Source organism: Pongo pygmaeus, chromosome 5 (assembly GCF_028885625.2).
Source record: "Pongo pygmaeus isolate AG05252 chromosome 5, NHGRI_mPonPyg2-v2.0_pri, whole genome shotgun sequence".
NCBI classification, from domain to species: Eukaryota; Metazoa; Chordata; class Mammalia; order Primates; family Hominidae; genus Pongo; species Pongo pygmaeus.
Genome location: NC_072378.2, coordinates 66802209 through 66817602, shown reverse-complemented (window position 1 = coordinate 66817602; position 15394 = coordinate 66802209). Strand labels below are relative to the sequence as shown.

Below are 15394 nucleotides of genomic sequence, written 5' to 3'. Positions count from 1 at the left end.
ATTAGTTATTACACACTCTTTGTGCTTACATATACATTTTGGAATCAGCTTATACGTTTCTATAGGTAAACCTTCTTAAAATTTTGATGTAGATTACAATGGATCTGTAGAACAGTTTGGGGAAACTTTAATGACATTCAGTCTTCCTATCCATGAACATGATATATCTCTCCTATTATTTCTTCTTTTATTTCACCTAGTAATATTTGTAGCACTTTAAAATAAAGTTCTTGTACATATTATTACATGTAACCATATTTATTTCATATTTTATACTCTTATAAATAATGTTATATTTAACTTAACTTTCTAATTGTGTTTTTTCTAAATATACTAAAAACAATTGATATATGAGTAGTAACCTTTTATTTCCTAATCTTACTAAATCACTTCTTATTTCTATTGGCTTTTTTTCAATGCTATCTACATATAGAATCATTCTTTCTATGAGCTAAGAGAGTTTTACATCTTTACATTCTGTATGCATTTTATTTCTTCATTGCCTTGTTAAACTGGGGATGCCTTCAACTATAATGTTGAATAGCAATAAAACAAAGTTGTTTTCTGCTTCTATTTAGCATTGTAATTTTCTACGCAAATTTGAATATGTTCTGTTTAATTTTTGTTAAGTTCAGAATAGTTGTTAAGCATTTTTGTTTTATCTTTTGAAGCATATGTAATTTAGAGATGTGTTGCTTACTTTCTAAACAAGTTTTTTTAAAAAAATCTTTTGTTAATTATCAACCCAAAGTCAATGTGATCATAGTTCACATACTGCATAATAATCTTTAAAAATTGTTGAGAGTTCTTTTATAATACATCATACGGTCTATTTTGTTGAAAATACTATGTTCACTGGAAAAAGAGCATGTATTCTGTTATTGTATAAACTGTTAATAAATGTCAATTATGCTCAATTTGTTTATTATGTTGTTTAGTTCTTTTATAACCTAAGTGATTTTCTGTAGGTGTGGTGTATAAATATGGAAAGAGTATTATTAAAATACGTAGTTACAGTTGTGCATTTGTCTGTTGTAGGTTACATCAGTTTTTACTTTATATATTTTGCCATCATTGTGGGGGGCATACAGAATTGTTATGTCTTCTTATTGACTTGTTATCTTTCTCATTGTGAAATTCTCCTTGTTTTTTCTTATTTTCTAAGACTGTATTATCTTATATTAATGTAGCCACTGTGGCTTTTTTACACTTTGCATAATATAACTTTTCCCATATTTTATTTTGGTCCTATGTACATCTTTATATTTCAATTGAGTTTATGCATACAGCAAGTGGTTGGTCTTTCTTTTTATATCTAGTATGATCATCTCTGTATTTTAATTACAATCTTTAGTCTATTTACACTCATTTTAACTGTACATATAAATTTATATCTACATCCAGTTTTTTAAATTGTACCCTCATTTTTCATTTTCTATTTTCTTTTGCATTAATTTAGCATATTTTGGTATTTGATTGCTTATTAACTATGTATTTTATTGTATTTTCATTTTTTCTTTGGGATTTACAGTACACATTTTAGTCACAGTATCCCTTCCATTATGTTATACCATTTAATTTTCTGTGCATGACACTTAAAAGGGTATAATTTCATTTCTCACTTCTTGAATCTTGTGCTGTAGTAGTACTATATGTTGCTTCTTCATAAGATATAAAACACACAATGCATTTAAACAGTTGATAATATTTTGGAAAAATGTTTAAAGTTAAAAAAAACCTGTTTTACATTTACTCTTATATTTATAATTTGTGTGCTCTTTATTCATTCCTGGAAAAAAATACCATATGATTCCATTAGCCATTATTTTCCTTCATCCTGACTAACTTTTTGAAATATGTTTTGTAGTATAGGTCTGCTAGCATCAATTTTTTTAACTTTTCTTTTTTTTTATTTCACCTTATTTATGGATATATTTGCTGGATATAAAAGTCTACATTGACAACTTTCTTCTTTCAGCACATGAAGACTTTATTTTTGTTATCTTCTGGATTGCATTGTTTGGTATTAAAAGTTAACTGTCATTCATATTATACTTTTTTCTATAGGTAATATGGAGTTTTATGGGGAATTTTCACTGTTTTTTAACAATTTAATTATGATGGTTCTTATGGTATTATTTTCTGTGTATATACTACTTACATTTGTTAAACATCATGGAAATATGTAATTACACTTCATTTATTCAAATATATTCTCTTCATCATCACTACTCTCTTATTTATTTAAAAATTCCAATTGCATGTGCAAAAATATTTGATAATTTACCTCAGGTAACTGAATCACTGAAACTTTTTTCCTTTCTCATTTTCTTCTCTCTTTCTTTATTTTTGACATATACTATTACTTTATTTTCAAGTGTACTAAATGCTTCTTTTGTAGTGCCTAATTAACTTTTAAGTTTATACAAAAATATTGTCATTACAGCCATTTTCTTTTTTAACTCTCAAATTTCCATCTGGTTCCTTTGTATGTTTTATTTCTTTAGCTATATGTTTTATGTTCCACTATATGGTTTGTTTTGTTGAATGTTTTCTGTGCATCTGAAAAGAGTATGTCTTCTGCTGCTGTTGTGTGAAATGTTTCTTAAATGACAATTAGGTTTTCTTTGTTTATTCTATTGTTCAACACTTCTACAGCTATTAATATATCCATATATATTCTTGATTTTTTGTCTTTTTGCTATATGAATGTTAGAGAGAGCTTTAAAATGTCAACCTTTAACTGTAGATATTTGGTTTTCTACAATTTTAGTATGCATAGCCCTTTAAAACATCTTTTTCTGCTGGTTACATCATCTCTCTCTTTTTTTGTTGTTGATTCTATTGAGTGATAATATTCCTAGCTTTGGTCATATATTTTTCTCTTGGCATGTCTAATAATTTGTGATCTGATCTTATGCACTGTGAGTTATGTTAATGAATTATCACATCAATGAATTATCACATCAATGAGTTACATCATGTTTACACCGTATGTTATTTTTTTGTCATTTCCCATTGGACTTTAAAAAAATTCAGCCTTTTTTTTTTTTTTTTTTTTGCTGATTGTTTTGATCTATTTTAGACTTAGGATTTAATTTTTCTACGAAAGGTCCAAAGTCGTGTTCAATTCAAGGCTACTACTATTAATATATGTCCCTTCTGGAGTGTCCACTAAGTTATCCAGATGATCACGACAGTCTTACTACTATTATTGTGATTGTTTTGCGGAGTTATACTTCAAAGAAGAGGGACCTAATACACAGAAAATAAAAGGGACTTCATACGTAGAGGTCTTTTTCTGAGCAATTTCTCCTTTCTAGAACTCTAGCCTGCTTTTCAATTATCTGAGCATACTGACACTACTAACTCTGACACCTCAAGTTAGAAGGTCTGCCAAGCTCTGTTTTCTTTTTCATTTCTTGTGCGTACAGTCTTAAAATTGCCTTAATTAATAAAAATATATACACATAGTGATTGACTTAATATTCACTATGTTTCTATTCTATTAGTACTTAGAGTTGTATGCTTTTTGCTTAATATTTTTAAAAGTATTATTTTATATATTTTGTGGAGATTTCTAGTTGTTTATAAGGGGAGGTTAAGCCTGAACCTTGTTTTTCCTCAATGACTAGCAGTGGACTTCTAATTATATTTTTCACATTTATTATTTAATAAGACTATAAACCTGATCAAAGCAAAGTCTATTTGCATTCTCACAAGTAAATTCTGTAAATGAGCATAAGGCCATCCAATAAAAAATTTTAATAAATATTGGCTTAATTAATTTCTTTCTAAATTTATGCTCAGAGAGGTTAAATTGCTTAAATCACTTACTTGCTCACAGATATTTATCAAGCTACTAAATCTAGGTTTGTCTAATTTGAAAATCTGCACTGTTTTTGTCAGACCAAACTGACATGCTAAGATTTCAGTGTGAGTTTTCAAAAGAAGTTATTTTTCTGTCATTAGCAGTGATTTTACTACAATCTAAAAGTTCTTGTCTATTTCTTGGGGTATACTAATTTAAAGGAATTAATATGTAATTTTCTATTGTTAGATTAAGTTTGATCTTGGAAGATAATATTTTGCATTTTCTTTAACGGAATTTTATAAAGAAATGCATTTATGAAATATTTCTACTCAACAGATATATAGCAATTTGTGTGAGCTCTTTATTTCCTCCCTTTTTAAATCAAATCACCTTTAGACCTCAGAAAAATAGCAAGGAGTTCTTGAGTAAAGCAGATCCTATTTCGCCTCAGTTTTTCATTATTCTTTTCAGGCACACCATATATTTTTTTTTAAATGCTGATGCCTGAAAACTAACTTTATTTTCTAAATTTACTTAGTTGTTGTCTTGTTTTATTCATTTGCATTGCTTTGTTTTTCTTTAAAAAAATTATAACACCAAGTTAGCTTAAGAGCTGCCCTCCTTCCTATTATTCCTATTAATTACCCTTTTTTTTTTTTTTTTTTTTTTTTTTTTGACGAAGTCTTGTTCTGTCGCCAAGGCTGGAGTGCGTGGAGCGATCTTGGCTCACTGCAAGCTCTGCCTCCCAGGTTCAGGCCATTCTCCTGCCTCAGCCTCCCAAGTAGCTGGGACCACAGGAGCCCGCCACCATGCCCGGCTAATTTTTTGTATTTTTAGTAGAGATGGGGCTTCACCGTGTTAGCCAGGATGGTCTCGATCTCCTGACCTCGTGATCTGCCCGGCTCGGCCTCCCAAAGTGCTGGGATTATAGGCAGGCATGTGCCACCATGCCAGGCCTTAATTACACTTTTGATAAGAGTTCAAAGATTCATCATGGACATATAATTTAGTCATGATCTGTAGAAAGAGCAGTAAGTTCAAAAACTTAAATCTACAAAATAGGTTCTTTTATTTGTTTTGAAATTTGCATTGGTTTCTTGTATTTTTTTATACATCTTTCTTTTCACTACTGTTGTGCTCTAGACTTAGAAGACCAAGCAAAAATAAATGGGTACCCTCCAAAAAAAGAGAAAGAATGAGTAAGACTTGCTATGTGATAAGACAGCAGTGTGACTATAGTCACTAATAACTTAGTTGTACATTTAAAAATAAAGAGTATAACTGGAGTGCTTGTAACTCAAAGGATAAATGCTTGAGGGGATGGATACCACATTCTCCATGATTTGCTTATTTCGTATTATATGACTGTATTAAAACATCCCATGTACCCCATAAATATATAAACCTACTATGTACCCACAAAAATTAAAAATAAAATAAATAAATGAAATAGAAATAAATAAATATTAAAAAGCCAGGAAAATGTCCGCCTCTGTATGTTCTAGACTAAAATGGCAAAGGGCGTAGTTCATGCCTGTTTTACCAGGTAATGGTAGCGAAGAGACTCTAGAAAATACAAGGAAAATGAGTAATTCTGGCCTTTTATTCTACAAATATTTACTGGGCAACATCTCTGCACCAAGCGCTATTTTAGATAGTAGGAAACGTGGTAAATAAAGTAAGGTTTCCCATTATAATGAAAGCAAATGATTAGAAATAAAAAGATGTATAATGTAATATCAGGTAGTGATAAGAATTTTCCATATAAATGAAGTAGGTTAAGAGAATAGGGCAGAACTATTCAGTAGAATTCTCTGTAATAGTGGAAATATTTTATATGCTCTATCTAATATGAAAGCTACTAGTTACATTTGATATCAAAAGTGAGATAGAAGATTAAATTTTTAAATTTTAATTTTTGTTTAAATTTTAAAATAAAATAGGCACATGAGGTTAGTTGCAGAGGGATGTTTTCTCTCTGAAAGTAATATTTAACCAAAATCTGAATGAAGTATGGGAAAGAGTCCTCATTTATCTAGAAGAACACTTCATTTAGAAGGAAGAACAAAAGCACTGAGCTAGGGGCATGCTTTGTTGCGGTTCCTATAATGGTTTAAGAAGCTTGTTTGTTCCAATATTTGTGTATTTCAGATTAATCAAAGTACACGCTTCCTTGGCTGGTTGAAGTAAGCAAAAAAGTGGTCCAGAAAATAAAGCTTGTTGCCTCACATGCATCATATTATGCATATCAAAAGTTATTTCAGTATATACATATGAAAGAAGTATATTTCATCATATCTGAGCTAAGTAAAGTTTTTTGAGCAACTTCATGAAGGAATTGAATTCCTCATACTGTGACCTGCCTCAGTAGTTAGCCAGGTAAATCAAAGTATTGGTGAAATACTTAACATAATATTTGAAACATGTGAACAGGCAAAAATAATTACTTACTTTCCTGACTTCTGTGACACTGGAATGCACTGAAAGTGCCACACAGGGTTTTAGTTTACAAATGACAAGCAGTTAACACAGCTCTTTCCATTATGTTTTTGGATTTTAAAAATTGTAATGAGAGAATATTTATGTAAAATAAATTACAATTAATTAAATTTATCAAATAAAAAATGACATATATGTGCTTAGGACTATGATTTACAGAATATCATTTTTCAGATCATTTATCGCCATGATTTAACAAATGATTTAATACAATTATGAATAGTACATGTATCTATTTTAATCTATGGTATTATGTTATATTTCAACCAAGATCAAATTCCATAAAACTATGTAAGAAAATTCTTAATTCATTTTGGTTGTGAAGAAGCTTTATTTTAGTATAGATGATTGGTTTAGTGGAATGCTTTCATGGTAGTTCTTTAAACTGATTTAGCCTTACACCATTCAAATTGATCTTAAAAATTCAGAATATGTTTTAAATAAAATGTGCTTTATTTGTACTATATATATATGTGTGTATATGTAATTACAAATAACTAACAGTGGCAAGTTTAATTACATTCTTCTTCATTTTTTTCTGGAATTTTCCAAGATGTCTTTTACTGAGTTTTTTTTTTTTTTTTTTTTTAAGGGGGCGTGGATATTTATGTGAACTCCCTCAGATTCAGGCAACGTCTTCTCAATGGCTTAGAAAATGTCAGTTGACAAATAGCACACATAAGCTTGACCCACGTCTTGCATTCCAATCTTGGAGTGACAGCCAAACTTCTTGGAAGGTATTAACTTCCATGATCTATTGGTACTAAGTAAACAAAAGAGAACACTTTCTGTGGCCCAAGAAAATCCCAATGAATTAGAGAAAACAGCAAATAAAAATTAAAAATAACTATTTGTTCAACGATCCGCAAAGATAAGTCTCTTCTCTTATGAGAACTTTTGAGTGGCTTTGCACTTAAATTTCTTGTCAAGTTCATAATTATAAGTGCTATTTAAAATATTTTAGAACAGATAAAATGAAAAAAGGTCTGTCATAAATTCTATCTTACTAGCACACTATTAATACTAAAAATGATAAAGATAGTCTGAAAACAAACTGATGATTGATGTAGGTCAAAATCTATAAAGTACAACAAATGGAGTTTGTCATTTGGCAGTATATCAGAAGAATTATTTCCAAAGACCAAGTAAGACACAGACCTCTAATTCAGGAGCATTCATCATGAGAGAAGTTATTATCCTAATTCATTATTTCAAAAAAATAAGGAAGATAAAAACGTGATAATATCAATAAATATGAAAAATTATTCTGATACTTACTAAAAGTTAAGTAAAATAATAAAAGGAAGTAATTGTTAAATATGATCAAGATTATATAAACCGGCCAGGCACAGTGGCTCATTGCTGTAATCTCAGCACTTTGGGAGGCTGAGGCGGGCAAATCATGAGGTTAGGAGTTCGAGACCAGCCTGGCCAATATGGTAAAACCCCGTCTCTACTAAAAATACCAAAAAATTGGCTGGACGTGGTGGCACACGCCTGTAGTGCCAGCTACTTGGTAGGCTGAGGCAGGAGAATTACGTGAACCCGAGAGGCGGAGGTTGCAGTGAGCCGAGATCTGCCACTGCACTCCAGCCGGGCTACAGAGCAAGACTCCATCTCAAAAAAACAAAACAAACAAACAAACAAAAAGAAATACCTCAGTCATTTAGTAAGGTAATTATATTACTGAATGTCTGAATTTTTTTTTTTTTTTTTTTTTTTTTTGAGACGAAGTCTTGCTCTTATTGCCCAGACTGGAGTGCAGTGGCGCAATCTCGGCTGACTGCAATCTCCGCCTTCCAGTTTCCAGCGGTTCTCGTGCCTCAGCCTCTCTAGTAGCTGGGATTACAGATGCTCATCTCCATGCCCGGCTAATTTTGTATTTGAGCCAGGGTTGTCTCAAAGTCCTGACTGACCTCAGGTCATCTGCCTGCCTCGGCCTACCAAAGTGCTGGGATTACAGGCGGGAGCCACCGCGCCTGGCCTAGAATGGGGCTTTCAATCACTTCTTTTAAAAGCAAAATTTTGTAAACCATTTGACTACAAAGATCTATATTTCATGGAATCAACACCTGTATGCTGTACAATGTTTTAAATTACGTTTTAATTGGCTTATCTGGAAGTTTTAGCCCCAAGACGTCATTCCACATACTAAATGTAGGGTTAAGTCAGGGTTAAACCTTTCTTTTTTATCAAATAGAAAGGAGTGGTTGTGAAAGGTCAGAAGAGATATGTCTCCATCACAGATATGTTTTCAGGCAGATCTGTTTTAAAAAAGGGTACATGTGAAGTCAAGAATATGGAAAATTATTCTTGTAAGACTCACTCAGATCAAGCATACTTATAAAACCTTCATCGCAAGTACAATATCTTGATTTGAAGACCACACTCAAAAACGTATTCCCTAACAAGATAAAAGGCAAGTAATCCATGAATAATGAAAATGTGTGTCATGAGTCCAACCAAGAAACAAAGAATTTCTTTTCTAAATTTTATGTGGCAGGAAGGTTAGTATGGACTCTAATAGAGACTTTTAGAAAAATTTCTCCTTAAGTTTTTGGAAACATAAAAAGTGTCTCTAAAATAAGAAAGTTTGAATCTAATGTATTATTTAATTAAAAAATAGATAAAAGGGAATAAAGTGTATTTATAGTATAGGAATCTAATGTACTATATTGTGTAGTATATTCCTACATTGCCTGTTTCAATAGAAATGTAAAATAATAGATTCAATATTTTATTCAACATTTTATTGGATTTCTATTCAATTGAATAGAGTACAGTGTACTATATTCTTACAAGACCTGTTTCAGTAAAATAAATATTGGCCAGTGGATGTTACAAAAGAAATACTGAAATATACCCATACATAATTGGGTGATTTAAGCTATATTATATTTTTTCAAATAATTTAATGTTAAATACAGAAATGATGTAAATAATATTTCATTTATTCTTTTAGTAAAATAAAGGAAGCAAAATATGACTTTGTAATGGTATTTTTACAAGTATTTTTCTCACATAATAAAAGTTAATGGCTTAATGGCATATTTCCTTCATTTATAAAGATTTCATCATGAAATCTAACATAAAAGTTTACTACATAAATATATTTTATCTTTATATTATTTTAGAAAAACAAAGTTACTCCTTGATGTCCATGCTCAGCTTTACAGGTTGGCTTGCTTCCCCTGGGAATTTTTCAGGGAGAGAAAATGCTACCTTTAATCGTATGCTTTATTACTTTTTCTAAATGAAATCTTCAGCAATATTTTTCAGCATGTTAAGAAGAGACGCTTAGAATTTGGGACTGACTATGAAAGGAATTCTATATGTTAAGATTTATATCAACATGAGTAGAGCTAGAGGTAATGATAATCAAATATATCTGCATATTTTAAAAAACTATTTCAACTTATGTTTATAATCATATAATTTATTCATGCTGTATCAGCCATGTGGTTACAATAAAGCTACTGTAAGCATCAAGTCTCATTAAGTTTAGCAGGAAGATGAAGCAACCCCAAAACAGAGACACACTAAAGTTGAATTTTTAAATCATTGAAAAGAGCACTAAGATTTTATTTCCTAAACTTATTGGAGCATGTAGGATTTGAGGGAAAAATTAATGTAGATGTGTAAACCTTTATGCTTATAAATCTTTTTGTTATTATCTTATGAAAAGTGATTGATGGAAGGTGTTTTAGGATTATTGAAAGACTTAAAGGTAGAAAGCAGGCAGAGCAAGATGACCAAATAGAACCCTCCAACAATCACTCACCCCAACCACAAGAACATAAAGTTGAACATCTATCCATGCTAGAAAGCACTTCCATTAGAACCAAAAATTAGGTAAGCAGTCACAAAATATAGTGTTAACATTATATCAAGGAAAGAGGCACTGAAGATGGTAGAAAAGACAGTCTTGGTATCTACACTACCCCTTCTAATCCCTTGGCAGTGGACAGAGAGATTCTGTGTGCTTATGGGAGGGAGAGCAAAGTGGTTGTGGGAATTGCATTGGAAATTAATGCTGCTCTGTCACAGAAGAACAAAACACACAGCACAATTCTGGCACCCATGGAGGCAGCAGTTAGACTACCCTCAGCTAGAGAAGATTCCTCTGCCCTAGCAGTATAAACCTGAATTCCATCTAATTCCACTATCTGACCAAAGTGGTCTAGAGTCCTGAATAAATTTAGGCCACAAGGCTGCAGTCTTTGGGCAAGCCCTGGGGCTTGGCTAGACTCAGAGTCAGTGGACTTGGTGGGGCATGTGACCCAGTGACACACTAGCTATGGTGTCCAAGGGAGTGCTTGCATCACCCCTCCCCCAACTTCAGCCAATGTAGCTTGGGAAGAGACTCCATGCCCCTGCAAAAGGAAGAGGAAAGAGTACTCTGTCTTGCAAGAGTCTCTGCTTGAGTAGCAGCTCAGTTACAGTAAAATAAAGCACAAAGCAGTTTTCTGAAGGCCCTATTGCTAGGCCCTAGCTACTGAACTGCTTTTTGTGTTTGTGATGGAGTTTCGCTTTTGTTGCCCAGTCTGGAGTGCAATGGAGTGATCTCAGCTCACCGCAACCTCTGCCTCCCAGGTTCAAGCGATTCTCCTGCCTCAGCCTCCAGAGTAGTTGGGATTACAGGCATGTGCCACCATACCCGCCCAATTTTTTGTATTTTTAGTAGAGAGGGGGTTTCTCCATGTTGGTCCGGCTGGTCTCGAACTCCTGACCTCAGGTGATTCCCCCATCTTGGCCTCCCAAATTGCTGGGATTACAGGCATGAGCCACCACACCCAGCTGGACTGCATTTTTGGATCTGCTGTGGACCCTCAAAGGAACTTGCTGTCACACAGGGAAGAACTCAGTCCTGGTAATATTCACCACATGCTGACTAAAGATCTCTTTTGCCTTGAATTAACATCAGTGATAGCCAGGAAGTAGTCACCATGGGCCTTGGGACAACCCAGTACTATGCAGGATTCAAGTGTCATTCAGTGTTTTTCTAGCTGTGATGGACATGAGAGTGCTTGCATCACGCTCCCCCCAACTCCAGGTATTCCAGCAAGGAGTGGTGCCTTCTGCTTGAGGAAAAGTGAAGAAAAAGAATGAAAGTCTTCCTGTGAATCCAGGAAATTCTCCTGAATCGTACCCAAGCCCATCAAGGCAGCAGGAATCTGCAAAATTCTTAAAATTCCTGAGTTTCGGACATTCCCTAGTGCAGATAAAACTGCATTAATCAGAGACTTAGATTACAACACTTAATTTCCTTTGAATATCTGGAAAGCCTTCTCAAGAAGGATGGATAGAAACAAATCCAGATTGAGATTAGAATAAATACCCAACTCTTGAATCCCAGATGTCAGTGAACATCCACAAGCATCAATAACATCCAGGAAACATGATCTCACCACAATAACTAGATAAAAAACCAGTCACTAATCTCAGAGTGACAGAGGTATGCAGCCTTTCAGACAGAGAATTCAAAATCGCTGTTTTGAGGAAGCCAGATGAACTTAAAACAATACAAAGAAAGACTTCAGAATCCTGTCAGAGAAATGTAACAAAAATATTAAAATAATGAAAAAGCAAATAGAAATCCTAGAGTTGAACATTTTAGTTAATAGACTTAAAACTTCTTAGAGTTTCTCAACAGCAGAATTGATCGAGCAGAAGAAAGAATGAGCTAATTTGAAGATACACTATATAAAATACACAATCAGAAGAGAAAACAAACACACACACAAAAAAAATTAAAAAAGCATATCTTTTTGCTGGCAAGATGGCTAAATAGGAACAGCTCCAGTCTGCAGCTCCCAGTGAGATCAACACAGAAAGCGGGTGATTTCTACATTTCCAAATGAGTTACCCGGTTCATCTCACTGGAATTGGTTAGACAGTGGGTGCAGCCCAAGGAGGGCAGCCAAAGCAGGGTGGGGCATCGCCTCACCCAGGAAGCACAAGAAGTGGGGGAACTGCCTCTCTTGGCCAAGGGAGTTTTATTTATGCACCTAACACTGGACCACCAATATATTTATAAAGCAAATATTACTAGAAGTAAAGAGAGAGATAGGCCCTCATACAATAATAGCTTGATACCTCAACATTCTACTTTCAGCATCAGACAAACCGTCCAGACAGAAAATCAACAAAGGAACATTGGACATATTCTCCACTATAAACTAAATGCACCTAATAGATATTTACAGAACATTTTATCTAACAACCGTTGTATACACATTCTTTTCCCCAGTAAGTGGATTATTCTCAAAGATAGATCATATATTAAACCACAAAATGAGACAGAAAACTAAAAAAAGTCAAATCAAAATAAATTAAAAATAAAGTCTTAAATGAAACACCTGAAATTATGAAACTACCGAAGGAAAACTTTGGGGAAATTCTCCACGACATTGGTCTGGGCCCATATTTCTTGAGAAATATCACAAAAGCACAGGCAACTAAAGCAGAAATGACCAATGATATCACAGAAAGTTAAAAAGCTTCTGTGCAGCAAAGGAAGCAATCAGCAAAATGAGGAGACAATGCACAGAATGGTAGTAAATATTTGCAAACTACTCATCTGACAAGGAATTAATAAATAATATATAAGGAGACCAAAAACTCAATAGAACAAAATCAAATAATATTATTTTAAAATGTTTAAAAGATCTGATAGGCATTTCTCAAAGGAAGACATACAAATAGCCAACAGGCATAAAAAAAATGCTCAACATCATTAGTCATCAGAGAAATGCAAATAAAAATTACAATGATATTAATATCATACCAATTAAAACTGTTTTTCCCCAAAGACAGGCAATAAGAAATGTTAGTGGGGTTGTGAAGAAATGGAAAACTTCATACATTGTTGGTGGGAATGTAAGTAAGTACAGCTACTATGGAATGTAGTATGGAGGTTCCTCAAAAAACTAAAAATAGAACTGCCACATAATCTAGCAATTCCACTACTAGTTAATATATCCAAAAGCAAGAAAATCAGTATATCAAAGCTATATCTGCACTCCCATGTTTATTGCAGCATTATTCACATTAGGCAAGATTTAGAATCAACCTAAGTGTTTATCAACAGATAAATCAATACAACACGTGGTACATATATGCAATGAAATATTATTCAGCCATAAAAAGGCATAATATCCTATCATTTGCAACAACATAAATGGAACTAGAGGGCATAATGTTAAGTAAAATGAGTCAGGCACAGAAACACTCATTTTACATGTTCTCACTCATATGTGGGAGCTAAAAATAACAAAAATAGAACTAATAGGGATGGAGAGTAGAATGATGCTTACTAGAGGCTGGGAAGGGAAGAGGGGAAGTGGGGAGAAGTGGTGATAGTTACTGAGTGCAGAAATATATCTAGGTAAATTAAATAAGATCTAGTATTTTATAGTGAAATAGAGTAACTATAGTAAGTAATAATTTCTTGTATATTTAAAAATAGCTTAAAAAGTGGAATTTGAATATTCCTAACACAAAAAAAGATAAATGTTCAAGGTGAGGGATATCCCAATTACCCTGATTTGATCATTACAAATTGTGTGCCTGTATCAGAACATTACATATAACTCATAAATATATGCATATATCATGTACTCATAATAACTAAAAAAAAACTTTAAAGATTTTAGGGATTTTTAAATGAATGACATAAAAAGATGAAAAGTAAAGCAGATAAAGAGAAAAGCAGTATATTTTTATAATATATTTAATAATTTATTATATATTCAATATATTATGTATTAAATGTATTATATATTCAATTATATATTTAATGATTTATTATATACTCACTATATTGTACATACCCACTTTATTGTGTATACATAATGTATATAATATCACATATATATCATATATATATAATTTGGGCCTAAGTTGCCTTCTTAGATTCATTTTCATTGTTTATAATTACTAAATATTAATACTCTTTTATAATACAGAAAGGCACTTTTACACACTAATTTTATTAAGTGTACTTCAGGTATATATATTCATGTTACTATAATACATCTTGCCAAGTGGGGAAAAACCCAGCATAGGTTATCTTTATTAATGATTACAATTGAAAACTTTGGTCAACAACCTGAGGATTCTGAATGGTAAAGCAATACAACCAGGTAGAGACAGAAAGTCAAAAGTTAAAGTGACCTGTATGGGTTGCATGTAAGTATGAGCTTGCTTGCATGCTCTGTCTCACACACTGTCTCTCTCTCTCTCTTTCTCTCTCTCTCATCATATGTATGTGAATTTGATTATTTGCATAAAGCACAGCATGAATAATTATTTGCCACATAAGATCCTTTTTATATTGGCTTTGAAGGAACTTTGTTCTATCTCAGAATACTTTTTAAAGCCTTAAGACTAGTCATGGTTTATTTGTGTCATTAAATTCCTTTGTGAGTTGGATATATTCCTCTCCACTTGAGGTCTCAAGACAACGTGGGGCTCCTCAGCTTGTTAGAAAGTTACATTGTATTGCCCAGAACCAGTCTCAAAAAATAAAAAGAAAAAAGAGAAAATTTACTTTCTTTATTTACCACAAGTAAGGAACTCCATACAAGGACTGTATAGGCAAGGTATGATGTCAGTTTCCCCAAAAGGCTTTCATTGGCTGTATAAGTCAAATTGTAATTCTTAAAGGAATGCATGCCATTCCAATCAAAGCCTTGGTAAAATAACCAGTTTCTCCAATTGTGTCCTTTTGCAAAAGAAAACATTATTTAAAAAAAAAAAAATATGGAATGCTTCATGAATTTGCATGTCATCCTTGTGCAGGGGCCATGTTTATGTCTGTATCCTTCCAATTTTAGTATGTATGCTGCCGAAGTGAGCACAGAAAACAGATTCTTATCACACTTATGCAAATAAATATATCGCCATAAGTTAAGAATACTCAAAAATAGTTTCCAAATTCTGGAGAAATCAGATAGAGAGAAATATGCTCCAAATTTTATTTATAGGATTATACTTTACTCAATTGTTAAAAGCTGTAAAAAGCTCAAAAGTTTTCTTCACTTTAAAAAAATGAAGAACTAGCAACGTTTTAAGCAGAGT

The 15394-nt window shown here is 32.6% G+C and overlaps 1 non-coding gene across 1 annotated transcript; it reads right to left on the bottom strand.

Moving 5' to 3' along the window:
- Positions 1-15070: 15070 nt before the first annotated feature.
- Positions 15071-15174, bottom strand: LOC129039691 (U6 spliceosomal RNA). The gene has a single exon (XR_008503410.1). It is a non-coding gene; the product is annotated as a U6 spliceosomal RNA (small nuclear RNA).
- Between the last annotated feature and the right edge of the window lie 220 nt (positions 15175-15394).